This window comes from Corvus brachyrhynchos, unplaced genomic scaffold, assembly GCF_000691975.1.
Source record: "Corvus brachyrhynchos isolate BGI_N302 unplaced genomic scaffold, ASM69197v1 scaffold21, whole genome shotgun sequence".
NCBI classification, from domain to species: Eukaryota; Metazoa; Chordata; class Aves; order Passeriformes; family Corvidae; genus Corvus; species Corvus brachyrhynchos.
Window position 1 is genome coordinate 4,953,077 of NW_008236924.1, and position 19,076 is coordinate 4,972,152.

General features: G+C 48.0%; 1 long non-coding RNA gene across 1 annotated transcript; it reads right to left on the reverse strand.

The window, feature by feature from the left end:
* Positions 1-4,036: 4,036 nt before the first annotated feature.
* On the reverse strand, positions 4,037-9,437 carry LOC108445155. Its single transcript, XR_001859901.1, has 3 exons — positions 9,343-9,437; positions 8,592-8,599; positions 4,037-4,050 (listed from the first exon to the last, which is right to left on the reverse strand). It is a non-coding gene; the product is annotated as an uncharacterized LOC108445155 (long non-coding RNA).
* Positions 9,438-19,076: the final 9,639 nt, after the last annotated feature.

Below are 19,076 nucleotides of genomic sequence, written 5' to 3' on the forward strand. Positions count from 1 at the left end.
TCTGTGGCCGCTGAGCCTGCTTCGTGCTGACTGGAAGGGAGGTGAAGCCTGAAGATGAAGTGAGACGGTGGCAGGTCCCCACCCCAGGACTCACCTGTCCACGCCTTCCCCTCCCCAGCCCTGCTGATAACGTTGTCAAGCGTGCAGAGCCACCCACCCCACTCAGTTCAATACCAGCACTCGCTCTCCACGCCTCCTTGGTGATGGCAGGGGAGGATTTGTGACCTTTTTGTTTCCATGTGACCTCCTCGCGGGTCACGGCAGAACAGGCTGGGACAAAACAACCAAATCAGAGCCACGAGAAGGGGATGCTGCTTGGAGCACTGCTAAAATATGTCAGCTAATTACCCAGAGCACCAACACACCCATGAATCCCAGAGGGATCTGCCTGAGGTTATGGTGGCTTGGAATTATCCACTGCCATGGTCACAGCACTGGCAGGGAAATGGGGCTTTGTGTCCGGCAGTGGTTTTGTTTTTTCTGCCCACTGGTGCTTCTTCCTCAGCTCTCTGTGATTTTAGCCTTCTGAGTTTCCTGCTGTGGAGTCTGCAGGGCTATGAAAGGGATGGCCAAGGAGCAGCAGCAAATCACAGCAACGCGTGCTCTCTTTAAAGAAATCATCAACATACATGTACTAACTCTCCACAAAGTCTGTAGGCCTTGGGTGTCTTGTACCTCCCAGTTCTTGAGGGCCAGAAGATATGAGGGAAGTCTCTGTGCTGTATTAGCTTGCTGTCCTGAGCTGTAAATGATGAACAGGGATTAAAATATCACCCAAATTCCTCTTTTTGATGGATTTGGGCTAGAGCTTGTCTCTGTTCGTTCAATTAGGCAGAGCCCAGCAGAACATGCACTCAGCCCAACATGGTCCCCCAAAATGAATTTTAAAAAAGCATTTTTCTCACTGTCCCAGTGATTACTGGAGTTTCACCCAGGACAAATGGTGGCAAACGAATATTTTATTGAGAATAGCAAATATTTGGCTTAGGACAAAGGCATATTGATCTTTTTTCCCCCAGGTTTAACCCTCCCTAGGTTTCTTTGCCCTCAGTCTCTCTAGAAACCACTCATTTGCTAAAACCAGAGCTAATTCACCCCAGGAAGTCTGGTGGTGTAGAAGGGAGACACACCTGAAACCGGTGCTTTCTTCAGCTCTTCTAGGAAAGACAAGGAGTTCGACTTCTCTTGGATTCATCTATTTTACTCTTTCTTCCCTAATAATTTCCATTTACTGGTTTTCAAAGCACAAAAGCGTTTTCTTCTCCCACCCTTAGTTGCCTTAGGTAACTCTATTGAAGTCAGTGGATTTACACAGATGTCAAAAAGCCCTGCAAAGCCAATCAGGCATTTCAGTGATCACCCTTCACGCCCTTGATTTGTTTGCTCCCCACTGCTGCCCGTGCTGTAGAAGTCACATTCATTTGGTACCATCACTGAAAGCACATCAGTCGAAGCTGCAATTTATTACAAACATTTGTTTTCTGCTGGCACAGCCAGGCTGACTCTCATCCCACTTACACTGTTTTTTCAGCACGTCATGACAGGGATCACAATAACTGCTCCTCATTTACTGGCTTGACATAACACTCAGACCAGTAAAACACCATTGACACCACTACACTGGTGGCCTGGAAAGTGTCTGACACTGAGCATTTAAGATAAAGTTTAATGTGTTCTCCTCCTTCCTCTCCCCCTTTATAAAGGCAGAACTGCCTGGGATGAAACAGCCCAAATCAGCTCTTTTGTTTCACTTCTGTCCAATTATACAAGGACAAACCAAGCTGGCACGTCCTAAAAAACACCAAGACTGAGAGGTTTTGAACAGATTTTGCTGGCAGGCACAATTGATGTGAGCCTTTGCAGCACATGTGATACAGTAAGGATGGATTGAACCCTGTGTGGACCATCTAAAGCATCTAAAGAGTTGGGATTTCTGCAGCTACCCTCTGCAAGAAACGTTTGCATTTTTGCTGTTTGCTTTCAGATCGGGCCTCCTGGGTGCCACTTTCCCAGCTCTGACAGCACTGGATGCATCTCTTGCACAAAGGAAGGCTTTTATTGGGGCAGACAGCGGTGAGACTGATTGCAATCTGTCAAAAAAAAGTAGAACTATCAGTTCAGAAAGGTTATGCAAGGGAAGGTATGGTGTTATTTTAAACTCCAGAGAAATCAGCTGTGGGAACGTGGATGTTGTGTCTGATCTGTGTGCTTTGAACCCCGCTTGGAAGAGAACTGGCCCAAGGTGGTGGCTTTGCTGTGCCTGGTGCTCTCCCCAGATATGTGAATTCACTGAAAGAGTAAACAGCTGTCAGTCCAAGCTTGCCAAAATTTCCTATGCAGAGCAATACTCGTGCAGTTTTTCCAGGGTGCTTTTCCTGCGAGTAAACATTACAGCTCAAATCAGGAGTAAATACAGAGGAGAGAAAGAAGAACGTCAGAATCTGATTTTGCCTTGGCAGGGAATGATTTCACAGCTTTCTTGTGCATTGTCTAAATGCACAGCTTTTCTCTCCCATTTCCCCTCTAAAAATGGCTGAGTAGGCCAGGAGGGATTTTGTCAAATGGAAATGAGTTTTCTCTGAGCGCATTTCCCGTTAAAAACACCCTCAGGTTTTAGAGTGGATGGGTGAGGACCACAATATACTGACGACCATTCCAGGTTAACACTCGGAATTTCTTGGAAAATCTTTTACTCCGTAATCTTTTTTGTTAGAATTCCTCCCTGCCTCAAAAACCAGTTATGAACCAAGAAAACAAAGCCACCTTTGGCTGGATCCTGCAGACTTCTGATGTTCCCAGCTGTCACATCACCGAGCTCAGTCCATGAAAAGAGGAGCAGGATCTCACCCAGCCTCAGATGGTGATTCCAGGGCTTTGAGTTCAACTCTTGGACCTGTGAATCCCAGAGTTTCCTCCAGTCCCTGTTCAGCCCTGAGGAGCTTGAGAGTGTCCCTGTGTTCCGAGTTTAGGGCGTGACTGAACGGGAATTTCTGCTCAGTCCTTGGCACTGGGAGTAACAGGAGGTCACAGATTCCTCTGGGAGGGGGACTGGCTTCCTCGGGCTGAAGTCAGAAAGTGCAACAGGCTCGTTTGTGGACATCGTTTTGCAAAGAGCTGCAGAGATGGTGGAGTCTGATAGGGGCCCTCAGACAAAGCACTCCAAAGGAATGAGGATAAATGCACATTTTTAACGAGCTCTAACAAAAGTCTATTGAATAGTTTCTTCAATTTAGTTGTGTTTTGATTATTTCCATTGTCCTCTGTTTCCCCACATGCGGTCTGTGATGCATCCAGGAAAAAATCATGAACATTTGCATTGACAGCCATCCAGAATTTCCATTTTAAATGATCCACTTTGTTACAGTAATTAGCCTTGTAAGTGGAACAAAGCACACAACACTGACAATAGTTGCTAGTGATCACTTCACTTCCTAATCAGGCTGCTCCTTCAAGCATTCTAATTTATTTTACTAATGATTACAGGGCAGATGCTGCACAGATTTGCACCTCTAGGAACTCCAGTGAAATAGAGAAGCGGAAAATCTCACCTACTTTGTCTAATCCTGAAGTATCCTGAGTAATTCGAGGGCTGAGCAATTATAAATAACAGACTTTGCTTTCCGAGGTTTATTGATTTCAGATTTGAATTCTCTGCCATATCAATTGCTGTGTAGGAGGGGGATCTGGTACTGAAGGGCTTCTGGGAGAGGGGTGGTGGGTACTGAGCCCTTGCAGATGGCACTGACAATCTCTAAAGAGGGAGATGGAAGTAGGAGCACCTCCTTGCTTTGAGTTCTCCAAAATAAAAACCTCTTCCATCTTTAAAAAAAGCACTCCCTCATCTCAGAGAGAAAAAACGGCTTCCTTGAGAGGAATGATAACAAGGAGAGGCTGGTGAGGGGCTTAAACTGTTAATCCTGTGTCAGAAATAAGTATATTTTTTATTAAAATACAGGTCTGCTTCTATCAGTGTAATCCTCCAGAGTTCCAATCCCAAGGGAGCATTAATGTCCTTCACCTTTTATGATTCAAAGCCAGTTCATCCAGTGCCTTCAGCGTGCCCTTTTCCATCCTTATAGCAGGGATCCATCAGGCAGACTTTGGCTGCAGTTTGCCTTTTGCAAAAGGGCAAAGTCATCTATTTGGGTGCAACAAATGGGTGTAAGCAAAGCCAGGCACACACAGGGAGCAGCATTTCCTTGGCATGACCCTCACCACTCTTGGTTCCCTCCAGAACTCACTGAATTTTTGAGAGACCTACAGTAGACCTGTGTTTGGGGGGTGGACTTGGGATAAGAGTAGGTTTTAGCTGGGTTTTATCCTGGTTGAAAACCATGAGTTGAATCAGAGTAGTGGGCAAACTCTGCTCTTCCCTTCTTCTTCATATCCATGTGTTGTTTACCTGCCTGGTGAGTTGTGTTTTAAAGTGCACAAAGGCACCAGGAAGGAACCAAAAAAAAATCACATTTCATAAAATTAAAAAAAAAAAAAAATTGAGATAATCTAGCTTAAAATGGAGAACTTTTCAAAACACTGATCTCTTCTATGCTGTGGGATGTGAGTAGCAGAGGAGCCTTCAGCCTCCAAAGGCTCAACTCTCTGAGCTGGCCAAGCAAGTCTGCATTGAGCTGTAGTGGTTCAGGATTTCTCACTCCCTGCAGAGCAGTTCTGGTCACAGATTTGTGCTGTTTGGTTCATCCATGTCTGGGAGGCAATGAAAAAGTGGTTTAAGGCTCAGGGTGTCCTTTGGGCTTTGTGCCCAGGAACCATAAGTCACCTAAGCTCCAACACCAGACTTCATGGCCAAGAGATTTCCTATTTCTAACCCCTTAGGACTTTTCTCCTGCTGCCCATTTCCCCTTTTACAGCTACAACCCTGTTTGTGGTGTCACAAACATTTGTGGGGTTTGCTAGAGCTGTGTGGAAGCAGACATGAGCCACTTTTGAAGGGGAACCATACAGAGACACAGTTTTCATGGCTTATGATTCTTGTGATCAGCAAAAAGCAAAGCTCGAGGAGGGCAAATGCAGACAGGAGTAACCTGCCCTCAGATTTAAGGAATGATCTTAAATTTCTCCCCCTCTTCTGCTCTGTGGGATGGAGCTGGAGTTGCCATGGGCACAGCACCTCAATCTGCCATCCCCAGGAGATCAATGCTTATTTATCCAACATAAATATAAATATAAATATAAATATAAATATAAATATAAATATAAATATAAATATAAATATAAATATAAATACTGGATATCCTTACTCATCCCAAGGAGTTGCAAAATGCACTTTACTGAGAACACAAAAACCCAGGGTGAGTTACCAGGGGGTGAAGACCCTTTGCCCATTGAGATACCTCTGAGTGGCAGAATCAGTTCCCTGCCAGTTCCAAACTGGAGAATTTGGGCAGCAGACCAGGCCAGATTTCCTGCAGTCACATTCAGGCTGCTCCTGCCATGGCCAGCAGCAGCAAAGGGACTTGGTGTGCATAAAACAGAGCTGCCCTTGGTGTGATGCCCAGAGAGGACTGAGGGATTCAGCCCAGCTGTGCAGAGTTTAGCATTTCCTTCTGCTCCCAGCTTCTGCACAGAGGCAAAAGCTGCAAGATGACGATGAGACCGAAATATTAATTCCGTGTTATTGCATCAAGTTTGACTAACGAGGCGCATGAATAAATCTGCAGTCTTAGCTTCTGCCAGCGCCAAGTTTCCATGGCAACAACAACCCATCTTATCTTTAGGAATTTCATTAGCAAGGGAGGGAAACAAAACAAAAAAAAAAGAAAAAAGAAAAAAAAAATCCCACCCCAAAATCAGAAAAGATTTGTCAAATTAAGAGCAGCATCTCCCTCCCCCGCACCGTTTTTTGGGGAAAGTCCGCTTGGGTTTTTTTTCTCCTTTGTAAAGGTGCTTTTTAAAAAATTTCACATCGCTGCCTGAGACAAAAAAATACAGCAAATGCTTTTGTAGCTCTGAATTGGAGAGGGAGGGATCATAAACATGAAGAGGGGGGATGCACTGGAGGAGGGAACATGGCTGGTGCAGAGCACTCAGCATTCAGATGAGCCCCGGCGTTGCCTCCTCTCCCAAAATCCGGAATTAGGGAAGAGAGCTGGGAATGGGAGACCTTTTGGTGTGTTCACAGCGGAGGTTCCTGGTGATGTGAACACCGTGGGGGGAGCAGGTGACACGTGGGGAGCTGTGATGGAGCTTTGTGTCTGTGTGTGTGTGTTCCTGCTCTCAGAGCCTCGGCGCTCGATATTCCCGGCACGGGAATTGAGTTTGTTGGATTTGGAAAGCAGGGCTGTGTTTTATCGTCCTCTCACCTTGGGCTGCCCTAGACCCTTGTGACAAATAAAATAAACACCGTTTAAAAAGTCAATTGAATCAAATTGTTTCAGGAAAAGAAACGCCTCCTGCACACACAAAGGAGGAGGAAGGGATGCACAGGCTCTGCTGTGGGAATAGCTTGGAGATTCCATGTTCCCACCACCCTCTCCTCAGAGTGGTTTTGTTGGAGCAACAGGAGGAGACAGGCAGAGCTGTTGCATTCCCAGTTTGGGGAGCTTGGCTTTGATGGCACTGAAGAGGTTAAAAAGTGTTGTCCTTAAAACAGGACCCGTGGCGGGCTCAGCTTTCCCCTGGATCCTCTGGAGCCCTCGTGCAGGGCAGGAAAGATGCTGAGCCCTGTCATTTCTGCTTCCTGTCCCCAGGCAGAGCCACAGCTCTGGAGAGGACGAGGATGGGGAATGACAAGCTGGGGGAGAGTCAGAAAATAGCGGAGGGGAGGGGGCACAAAGAAGCCCAGCTGTGGATTTGAGGAGGGATTTTAGGGCAGGGAACCCTTTAACCCAGTGTTTGTTCTCCCTGTTCACCTGGAGTTAACTCTGCAATTGGAACAAAACGCTCAGTTACTGCTGTACCACTACAAACAGCAGCTCCAGCAGCCTCAGGAACCTGTTTTGTTACTCACAAGTGCACCAATTTCATCGGGAAAAATCCCATATCAATGATAGGAAACAATGGTTAAAAGAGTGTTCTCATCCTCCTGTCATTCTTACCTGCAGCCAGCTGCCAGCTGGGAAGCCCCCAGGGACCATTATTTCAGGAACACTGCCTGTAATGCCTCTTTTACCTGTTTTACAGTCAGCCTTTCTGCTGATATCAGAGAAGCAATCTCCCAATTATGTCAGGGTAAGTGGATGGAGAATCAGCCCTGCCACTAACAAACATTCACACTTAGATTATTTCCCCCACTTTGCCTCGGAATGGCCAATCAAGACTTTTACAATCCCAATACCTGCCAGGCTCCCTGGTGAGCCATATAATTCATCCAGTTGGAGACAATATCACCAAACATAGCTAACACATCAAATCACAACATGGGCTTTGCACAGTGAATTACAACTGCTCACAAAAGGCTGTTAGTGAACAATCTCTGGCCCAATTTCATTATTCGTGGAAGAAATTTATCAGCAATTCCAAATAACAAATAAATCTAAGAATTTTGTGAACCGCCCAGAACCGATTCAGGAGCTGGGAAGGGGAGCAATGTTTGTGGAATAAATGATTTGCTGCCAGAGATTGGTTGGTTGGTTTTTTCTAGTACACCCTTGGGGGCTGCTGGCCTGGCACTTAAAAATCAACTAATGCATATTCCAAAAAAGGGCACAACAGCATTTATTCCACAGGATCAGACGGATGCGAAGTGATGGAGGCAAAACAATTCCTTGCTCAGAATTTGCCCACCAGTGCAGAGGTGAGTTCTGGGGAAAGACAACAGCATTTCCTGTTTGATTTGTCTCCTGGCTGTCCTTCTGGCTGAGTTATGTTTTCCCAGGGCCACAACAAAACCCAGGTAGCTTTGGGCAGGATGTCTGGCTTTAGTTTTTGCCATAACTATAAATTCCTGTGCCCTTTTCCTCCTCTTCCTTCAGGAAGGTGCTCAGCAGTGGCAGCTCCTGTCCTGATCATCTGCCAAGTGAGTAAGTGCTGGGTTTCATGCTAAAATACAATTTCACTGGGCATGATTTGGCTGTAGAGCTCCAAAATTTGAGCTGTACAGGCCTCTTAGCATAGACAGGGGGGTTTATCATCCCCACTGGAGTCTGCTCTGCAAATGGGTCTTGGATCCACACTTTTCTGATAGTGTAAATGCACCCTGATAGCTGCCAACAGGCTTTGGGTTCCCAGACAAATCTGTCAGAGGGGAATATTCACTGAGAGTGCCTTGCTTGTCCAGCCAAACTCCAACATTCCAAACTAAGAACATCCCTTGGTTGGTGACAAGAACATATTTGCCTTGAACAGAAGCTGCTGGTGAGAACTTGGTGTTGCACCATACGGGTGCTCAGCCTGTGATGTGTGAGGAGCCTTTCAAAGATGATTATGATATGATTATTATTAAAACCAAGAAATTCTTGCATGGCCACCGTGCAGTGTTGGGGCAAAGAACAGAAATTCACTATATTGCAATGGATTATGGTGTGGATGCCCCAACCCTGAGCAACCTGGGCTGGTGGAAGGTGTCCCTGCAGAGGGGTGGAGCAAGGTGATCTTTAAGGTCCCTTCCAACCCAAGACATTCTGTAGTCAAACCACCCCAGCTCTGAAAGGGGTGCAGTGGATGGTTTCAGTTTTAAATTCTTCGTGAGAAACCAGATCCCCTTTTCATCCTTGATTCCTCCTTGTTCCGTGATTCACCCTAATTGCATTCCTTAGGATTGTGGCAGATCCTGTGCCAAACATTCAGAGAGCCCTGGCTGGGGAGCTGCAGTGCCTGGCATCCCCAATTTCCCTTCCCTCGGTGCCCTCGGGCACAATTCCACATTTCTGCTCATTACACAAGTTTCCTGTGCCCACCACGGAGGAAAACATTAACAGCAATTAGAAAACTTGGATCGGGGGCTTGGATCCGCCCTGCATTTCACCACCCCAGCACCACACAGCGCAGGGCATGGGATGAATGATGAGGATGTTTCCCATTAGGGAAAGTGCTTTCCATTGTCAGTGCAGACACTCCCTCATTGTCTGCATGGCCACCGGGCATCTTGCAAAATTCTCTTCTCCAGATGAGTCCTGCTGCATGTGATTACCATAAAACCACCCACTCTCTTCACCAGCTTCCTCGGGGAAGCTCAGGCTGGAGGATCTCCGTGCGTTTTCCAAGGGTTTGGTATTCAAATGGCTGACCCTTTCTGAACAAATCTCGTTAGAAATAGGCTGAGACTTCAGGTGAACAAAATAAAACACCCCAAAACAGGTAAATGCACGGGCTTTGGTGTTTTCTTTACATTGAATCACAGAATTGTTTGGGCTGGAAGGGACCTTAAAGATCATCTCATTTCACCCCTCACCAGGGACACTTTCCAGTGTCCCAGGCTGTTCCAAGCCCCGTCCAACCTGGCCTTGGACACCTCCAGGGACTGGGAAGCCACAGCTTCTCTGGGCAACCCGTGCCAGGGCCTCCCCATCCTCACAGGGAAGATTTTTTCCTCTTTTTTCTGTTTTTACTATCAGTAGAGAACATTCCATAGGCTTTTTCCATTAAAGCTGACACTGCCACTATGTCACCATGGAGCTCTCAACCAAAACATCTCCTTTTCATTGTCCATGGACATCTGCTTGTGCCTTTTCTCCAATCACTCCCCTTGGCTATTTATGTTTGCAGGGTTCAGCTCCCTAATCAGCAGCTCTGTAGCCTGTTTCTTGTTGCAATTATATTTGCATTTAGTAGATTTGTAATTATTATTATACTTGTAATTATTACCATATTTGTAATTATCGTTATATTTGAGACTCACTTAAGAGCAATCTCCACATTCTATGTGAGGCATAATGGTGAAAAAAACTCTTTGTGTCTCAAAGACTCTGTAGCCACTGAATGAAAAGGTGACATGATCAGGGAAAAGATTTAGCTGAGCTCTGCACAGTGTTAAACTAAGCACCATTTTATGGCTCTCTTTAAAACATTATAAAGCAACTGGGAAAAAAATTAAAGGGAGAAATCCCAATGCATGGATGCTGCAGGATAAATCCTGCCCTTGTTTGCTTCATTCTCCCCCCTCCGCTGGGTTCCAAACATCACTCAAGAACAAGCTTCTATTATTGGGCAAAGCTCCCTCTGATACTTCAGGAGGCATTTTCCCCCTTTTCTGTACGAAAAGAAGGAATGTGATGGCAGGAATGTAATTATGAGCGCTCTCAAACGAACCTGGGCTGGCTGATTTGCACTCAGCCCCTCTGATGGGAAGCAAGTGAGCAATGCTCTTGAGATGTAATTATTATTATCAGTCACTCTTGACGGTGACAACAAATAATTATTCTTAAAGTGCATGAAAACAGAATTAACCCTTTCCTCAGACATTCCCTCTCTGAAGTGACACTGCTGGTGTTGCAGTTCAGAACATGGGCTGTGGAGCTGCTGTTTCAGTTGGTTTTCTGCCATTAAAATGCCCTGGGCTGCCCTGAGAGGGCAATTTTCAGCAGGGAATGGTGATTTGGAGGCCCTTGCATTACCGAGGGTGGCTTGGCAGAGCCCAACTTTCAGAAGTTTCCTCCAGAGGATGTGTTTTCAGCAATCAGGCCTTTCCCAGGTACTTCAGAAGTGGATATCAATTTCTGCTGGTGTCCTTGGCTTCAGAGTGAAGGGATTTATTGAAATTTCGACACAGGCTTCAGAGTGAAAAGATTTATTGAGACTTCAACAGAAATTTTGCTTCAGGAAGCAACCATGCCCTGAGATTCACCCAGTCTCATGGAGGGCAGGAGCTGTGGCAGTGGCATCAGGAGCACGGTCACTTTGGGTTCCCTGTCGTGCCAGAGATCCTGGATCCAGCATTGCTCCAGCCAGGGCCGCAGCTCCCTCCTCTGCACCCCATAACCCTCAGTCCCATCCTAACCTGCCATGTGCAGCGCTGAAATGTCACTGTCCCCAAGAGGAGGGAGCCTGGGCAGGTACTTTTGCTCTCCTGGGACACTGACCCAGCTGTAGGACAGCGGGAACACACCAGGGTGGAAGGACAAGGCCGGATGTGGGAGAGCACCCAGCCCTGGAGGGAATGCTCTCCTCTGCGAGGGAGAGTGGAAGGGGAGTGTTAAAGCCTTGTCTGGGACGCTGTGGTTTCATTTACAGCTTTGTTTGTGCATCTGTTCGTGTTCTGAGACAGGCACAGATGGAGCTGGATGGTAGGGGGGGCTGTAGCCCCTCTTTTGGGAGTTCTCAGCGCTGCCTTCAGCTCTAACTCATCCCCCCCAGGCTGGGGCTGCCATTCCGCTGTCAGGCGGGTGCAGTTCAGCCCTGCTACCCCAGAGTGAACCAGGTCAGTGTTTCTTTAGGACCAAAATCAAGGATGCAGGATCAGAAGCACACAACTCTTACAGCCTAAAAGATCTCACAGCCTTTAATACCGGGGACAAATTTATCAGGGCCGTTTGAACAGAGAAGGCAACAGGACAGGGAGGAGTCTCCAGCCCCATCTGCATCCCTACAGGAGCTGGGAGCCTTTGTCATCCCTTATCATCCTCAGCCCCTCCCAACAGTGCACGGCAGCCTGGCAGCTTCCCTCGGGTTCTGCCTGAGCCTGGCATGAGGCATCACTCCCAGTAACACCCTGGGAGCTCAGGGATGCCACGGCCAAAGCTCCCAGGAGGGGACAAAGCGTGGCAGCCGGGGGGAGGAACGCAACAAGCAACAAGAACACGATTTTTAATGAGTGCAGTATGTGGCCCGGGTCTGCAGGAAATCTGTTTGCAATCATCCTGCACTAAAGACAAATGACAAGCTGTTTTCCAGGCACAAACCTCTGCCTCTCTTCTCCAGAATGCCAAGACAATTATTTGTGGCATTATTATTTTTTCCCCTCGCTTGCTCTCCTTTTCTCCAAGGGTCTCCCACACACGTGGAAACTTGAGGCACTGACAGTGGCAGGAGTCAACCAACCCAGTGCTGCACTAAGAAATATCAACAAGCTGCAAGGCAGGGAGGAGAGCAGGGCCTCCCCACTGCTCAGCAATGCTTTGATTCAAACTGAAGTGAAAGAAGGCAAGGCAGGGAAATTTGCAGTCTCCAAGCAGCCCCATCTGTTGTCACCTTGCCCTGTTTTTGTGGCACAGCGCATTGTACATCCCCAGGGCTCCCCGGGCCCCACACGCTGTGCAGGGTGCTGACGAGGGGGTGTTAGAGCTGACAGGTTGAGGAGCAAAAGATGAGCAAGAGAGAGCAAAACAGGCATTTAATTTTCTGAGCAATTGCTCTTCATCTGGCTTTACACACCCCTGCAGAGCAGCAGCCTTGCTCCCCCCATCAGGGCCTGCGTCAGGTCTGTGTCCAGTCTCCACCTTGAACAGTCAGATCTGTGAATTCAGCTTCCATTTGCTGTGGCTGGAGGAAGCCCTCCTGTGAGGGGTGAAAACTGGGGGAGTGCAGGAGTCAGGAGTGAAGGGAACCCGAGTGCCCCACACCCACGAGACATGGCCAAAAGGGACGGTGGACACACAGCCCAGGGCTTGCTGAGGATCAAGGGCTCTCGTGGGCATCTCTGAACACCAGCAGCAGCTTTTCCTTGCCTGCACAGTCTCCTTCTTACTCCTGATAAATCCACAGCCGCCCACCCACTCAGGAATCAAAAATCTGAAGTGATGCAATGCTCTTCCTTTGAACGGTGCTGTGTGCAAGGGTTGAGATTAAAGCCAGCTGAGATAACTGCATCATTCCCTTCCTGCCTTCTTTCCACCTCTAGATGTTCATTTAAGCACAGAGGAAGACAAAACTTTTTAACCTGTAATATCCTGAGAGTGAGAATTGTCAACACTGCTCAGAAAAAGGAAAGAAAGACATGGAAATGCTGCACCTGACACACAGCTCTGAAAGCAACTCCCAAGTGATGGGATGGGAAGAGTGGAGTGGCATAAAGCAGGTGGATGTCAGCATAGACACCCAGGTAAACAGACAGACCAGGCTCTGTGTCTCCAGCTGCAAGCAGGCAATTGACTCTCGAAGAAACATAAAGCAGTAATTCAAATTACCTTGGAGAATGGAAGTTTCTGTCAATAGAAAGAGCTGATTCTGTGATTCTGTGAGGCACAGTGAGATCTGGTGTGGATTCCTCACCTCGGTCACGGCAGCCCAGCTCCCTCCTGGAGCCACGGCTTCGTTTGGCGTTCTGAGATGCACAACTCGCTGCTGGCTGGACATCACCAGCTCTTCCAAAGTTGATTGACATCACCCATCTGGGCCAGAATCTCAAAGGAATGTTGCCTCCTTGGAGACAGGGAGCAGATTGCTTGTCACAGCGCTCCTGGAGGGGATGGGGATGGTTTGAAAACCTGACCACGAGTGACACAAGAGAAGCAGCTGGTGGCTGGGCACTTACAAATAGGATCCTAACCCTTGCAAAAACCTGGATTAGGCATTTGACGGGCTCTGCAATCGACATCATGTGTTGCAAATGTCACCACAAAGCAATATCTTCTCTGCTTTCAGCTTTTGACACCAGAACCTGTGTGCCCACCTCACTGACTGCAGTGCAAGGGTCTGTTCTCACCCTCACCCCAGTGAAAACAACAGGGCTGCTTGCAAGAAAAGCCTTTGAACGCTGTGATTTCACCCATTTACAATGCAGGGAACCTGTGGGTATCTCAGATGAAGGCTTAACCCCAAATAATGCGATTGTTTCTTTCCCCAAATTACTGATTTACACAGAGGAAGGGAAATTTACATCGAGAGAGAAAATAGGAACAGGTTATTGGGGGTGGGAGGGAGAAGGGAAGGCAAGCTAGGCACAGAACAGGCCAGCTATTTTTCCTCCTTTCTTTCAAAAATCCCTGCCAATATGCTCGCTGTGCCATCTGGCACCCGTGATAAATTTGCCTGTGTGTAATTGCAAGCTGCAGAGAATTTTAGAGGGGTTGGAAATTTCTCTGTCTAGGTTCTTGTGTAGCCATTATCATTTTAATCGTTGAATACAGGAAAGGGAAATTTTCTTTTCTCGTACTCTCCTGAAATGAGAAAAAGCTCTTCAGTCACTCGCTGTCCTCCTCACTTCAGTTTGTTTCATTTGAGTAGCAAAGCCAAGGTGATGTGAGTCCCCTCCCCATCCTCCATGAATATTTCATGTAATTTCAAAACTGTAATTTTAGTGAGGCAGAGAACATAACATTAATCCATTGCTAAACAAATCCCCCCACCATTACAATTCCCCATTTGTAAATGAGGGGAGAATTTTAAACTTTGAATTTACATTTCAACTTTTCTCCCTTTCTTTTGCTCCGCGTTTTCTTTACACGTTTTTCTTTACATTTTGACTGATGAACTTCATCAAGCAGCCTCACTCCTAATTCTAACTATTTAAGCTACTTTCTGCTATTCATGTATTATTTTTGCATTTCATTTTGCATATGAGACTTTCTTTCCTCAGTGAAGTAAAGCAGAAGCAGAGAACAAGGATTCAAAGGAGGCCTCGCCAAATCCTTTTCCATATGGATGCTTGCTGAGATTTTTTCCTTGCTAGAATTTACCCAGATAAAAGAGAAAGACTTTATTAACCATTAGGTCAGCTGAAAGAGGTAGATGGGGTGCAATTTAGGGATTTTTGTGCCCTGGAGAAGAGCTGGACCTCACAAAGCTCTTCCACACCCAGCAGCTGCCTGGGGATGCTCCATTTCCCACTGTTTGGCCACCATCCCCCTGAGCTCATCCCGCAGCTCCAGGTGCTGCCTGTCCCCATCCCAGCACACCTCCAGTGCTGGAATTAGGTGGATGCTGGTGAACAGATTAGTTCTGCACCACCTGCCAGTCTGTGCCATGCCAGAAAAACCCTCCCTGAGCCGGCTCTGGATGCCTTCCAGGGCTGGTGGGCAAAAGGGCAGGACAGCAGGGGGACTGGGGCACCCCAGGACACAGGCACAGCCAAACCAGGCCCTGCTGCCCTCCAGGCACGGGAGAGCTCTTGTGCTGTTCCACTGACCCCGTTCCCTTGGAAATTCCCTGCCCAAATCCACAGGGATGCTGCCCTGTCACATGGTCCCTCTGCTCCTTTCTGTGTGCGGAGCTAAACCAAGGCTGGTCTCAGGGTGTTCCTTGGTGGTGCCACGTGCGCAGCTCCTGGGCTGGAGCAGGGACGTGGATCAGAGCAGTGAGACAGGGAAAATTCAGCCTGAACATGCAGAGTTCGTGAGGAAAAACTCCACTGTGCAGTGACTGAGCCCTGGAACAGAGCCCAGAGAGGCTGTGAAGTCTCCTCCCTGGGGATATTCCTGTGCCCTGTGCTCTGGGATGGCCCTGCTGGAGCAGGGAGGTGGCACCAGTGACCCACTGTGGTCCCCTCCAACCTGACCCATCCTGGGATTCTGTGAGTGAGCTAGTGGGGCAGAAGTTGTGTTTAGACAGTCTAAAAAGAGCAATTAAATGTATTTAGTGTAAATAATGGGATATCCTGGGAGGGGGGATGTGTGAGTGACAGCTCTATGACAAATCCTGTCCCACCAGCAGGTCACAGCCAGCCTCCCACCTCTGCCTGCCTGGGCTCCTCTGGCAGCTCTTTAGGCTATTCCAGAGAAGATGAGCTCGTTTAAATAGCAGATCCCAGCTAAATGAATGTGTTTTAATTGAAGGTCATCAAGCAGTGACCACACCAGCAGCTCAGCCACAGCCAAAGGGCAGTGGGGACTGGGTGGCAGATGGTGGGGACACTTTCCAGCCTTCACAGTCAGTGCCAGAAGAAGACCTGTGTCCAACAGAGTCAGTCCCAGCTGCTCAGGGAGGTGCTTCAGATCCAGGGCTGCTTTTACTCAAATCCTTCCCCCAATATCTGCATCAACCCTTTCCTGCTTTCTCAGTGTTAATGTACAGAGAAATTTTGGTGTTGAGGAATAATTTTGGTGTTGAGGAGGAAAAAAACTCGAGAAGGGGGGAGGGCTGCGTTTTCCAGGCAAACAAAGGCTGTGTTGTGAGCCCTGGAGAAGGTGAGGAGGCAGAGAGAGAGAAAAAGGAGTGAGAATTGCATGAGGTCCACAGCTGTGCAAAGGCCTGTGCCCATGGGCAGTGCAGGGAGCTCCCATTCCTGGGCTGCCTCTGTGGAATCTGTTTGAAGTGGAAGCATCTCCCCTGCTCCTGATCTCTCCCAGCAAACCCTGAGCCTCGGGGAACACGCTCAGAAATCATCACACAACCTCTGTGGGGAAAAAGTCAGTATCTAGTTCAAACAACGTCACCGTCTCCCTGCTGATAAAACAGCCACAGAAGTCAGGAGTGGTTTAACAACCTCCTTTCTCCGAAGTTCCCGACCATCAAATTTCAAGGGTTGCTCCTTTGATCTCAGAAGCACCAGAAAGATGTTTTTCTTTTTTTTTCCCCTTCCTTTCCCATTTTTATTTAAATTTCACTAGCATGATGTGGCTCAGTACCTAACCCAGCATAGCCCAGAAGACTTCTGCTACTCTGGTTAGGTTTTGTGTCTAGTCCCTAATTATTCTGGTCTTGCAGAAGGGAGAAGGGGAAGGGAAGGTGGGAAGGAAGTTTGAGCATCTCACTAAGTGAAAAGGAGAAAGCTCAGAGGGGAAAAAAAGAAAATGGTACAGTTTGTAATTGTTTTTGCTCTTCAGTCACTCAGGAAATAAATTGCTGTAGGGGAAAAAAAAAGAAGAAAAAGAGGCTTTGAACATCCAAAGCAGAAGAGAGCCAATAAAGGCACTGCATTGCTTTCAAAGGCAACTCCTTTTCCTCAGCCTATTTCCACTCCTTCTCATTAGTTCAGATAACTCTCGGAACGCTAATTCATTAGGCTCTTCCAGGATTATTTCCCTTCAAACAGCTGCTGAGAAAATAGAAATAATCTCCGTGTCGCTGATGGAGCCCCCGATAGCGGCTGCCAGCAAAACCTCTCCTGTGGGGAGTGCCAGGGCCCAGCCCTGGGGGGCTGTTTGATGTTCAGGAGAACAGAGGGAACGAGGGCAGGAAACCTGGTTTGGGCTCAGCTTTGTGGCTGGGATTTATTTCATTTCTAATTGGTGATTTCAGGGAGAATCCATCCCTGGCTGAGAGCGAGGAACGGGCTCTGCCGACAGCGCTGGGAAAGATTTCTGGAGGGGGAGGTTTAAATGGATCCTAAGCAATGGGGGGGTTCCCTTCCTTTTTTCCACCCCTTTGAAAAGCATCTCAGGAACCGTGAGTGGCGTTTTGGTACCTGGGAATGGCCCTTTCCCAGTGGCTCCTTCCCAGGCCCTCTTGATCTCTTGATAACCAGGGAGAGGTCTCTGCATCCACCTTTAATGCAAAGCAGGAGAAGAGTGGGGATTTAAAACACCCCTTTTTAAGCCTTTTTCTTTCTGAAAACAGGGTCAAAAAGGCTTTCTTGCAATCCAGCATAGAGCAGTGAGGGCGACTGGAGCTGCAGTGGGTTTCTTACCTCATACGACAGCAGTACGTTTTATGGGAAGAAAAGGGACAGGGAAAACCATAAATCAGCTCCATTTTCTTGCAGTTTGTTGCTGGTCTGTAGAGAAACCCTCAGTCCTGGCAGCAACACTGAAGAAATGAGGTGATTTGTTCAATAGGTATTTTTAATTCAAGGGGACATGGCCCGTGGTGGGATCCAGCCATGGTTTTCCTCAGCCAGGCTCTTCCTGCCTCAGTTCCACCACCTGTGGATGAAAGCAGGAGGGGAAACACGATCTTGTGAGTTAGCAGAGGCATGGATGAGGCACTTGGAACAGGAAAAGTGCTGCTCATGGATTTCCTTTTACACCTGCTGGGTTCTCCGTGTGCAGCAGCCCAGGAACCCCCAGGGCTGGGTGACACGGGTGGCTCAGCAAAAGGGACTAAAATCTTGTGTTCCCAGGGGGGATGGGAATCATTCCTCTGCAACCAGTTTTCACTTTTCCACCCCATTTTCTTGCCTTCTCCCTGGTGAGATCATCCAAACCCAAGCCCCACGTAAGGATCTCGTGGCTGTGCAAACGCCAGGAGCTTCTCATCCCACACTTGCCAGCCCTTCACAGGGTAGCTGGTGCACCAGAGCTGCTCCCAGCTCTTTTCTGGCTGTGGCAGAACACAAGACAAATTATCAAGGATCCAAAATAGCACAAAAGGTGACACTTGATATTCATTAGCCAGCCAGATATTCCATTATGATCCCACATATCTTCTGCCTATTTAAAGAAGCAGAAACACACACGTTCATATTCCCAAGCTTTTCCAGGCTTTTCTGGTCATAACCCAACGACCAGAGGATCCAAGAACTGGAATATCTTCCTTCCTTCCTCCCTTCCACTGTCCATTCGTCCCCCCTCTTCCCAAAAAGATAAAAATAACCCGCCATGTGAGCTGCAATTTGCTGTGAGGTTTCCAGCAGCTCTGGGATGTGTGGAAGGCAGCCAGGTAGCCTAGCAACAGGGTGCAGCTATTTGAGGCTGGTCCAGACAAAAAGGAGAGGAGGATTGATTTTCCTGGGGGTGGGAGCAGTAGGAGCAGGATGGGAAGAGCTCTCCATCCATGCCCAAAAATCAGGATTAACCCAGGGTTGCTGCTGCATTTCTGGCTCCATCCTGCTGCCAGTTTTCTGTGGAACAGAGGGATTTTCAGCTTGTTCTCCTGAGTGTTGGGTGCTGATGTACCACAGGCACTCAAGGGGTGGGAAGCAAGACCCGAAGGGTGTCAGGACTGGGCAGGAGAGGGTTACACCTGCAGAAAAGTGCCTGTGTTGTCACAGCATCTTGTTACAGTCCCTGTGTGCTCTGTGCCACCAGGACGCTCTCTAATCCCATCCCTCACACACACAGAGCAAAGATTCAGTGATGACCAGAGGGAACCTTCCGCAATTTATGGTCCTTGCAGGATGGAAAAAAATCCATGGGGCTTTTGCTGGAAGCTTCAGTGGTGCTTCATCCTGGAGTGGCTCCCTGATGGGGCCGCCCCTTCAGCCCCTGCCTGCCTCTCAAACCACTCCTGGCCCTTCTTCCAAATGCTCTGCTCTTCCAGCCTGCCCTCCCCCTCAGCCTGGGCACGGGAGGAAGGCTGGAGCCTTTCCTCTGACCCTCACCTGGAGGCAGCTCCTTGATCTCCCCAGGTCTCTCTCTTGTGCCATT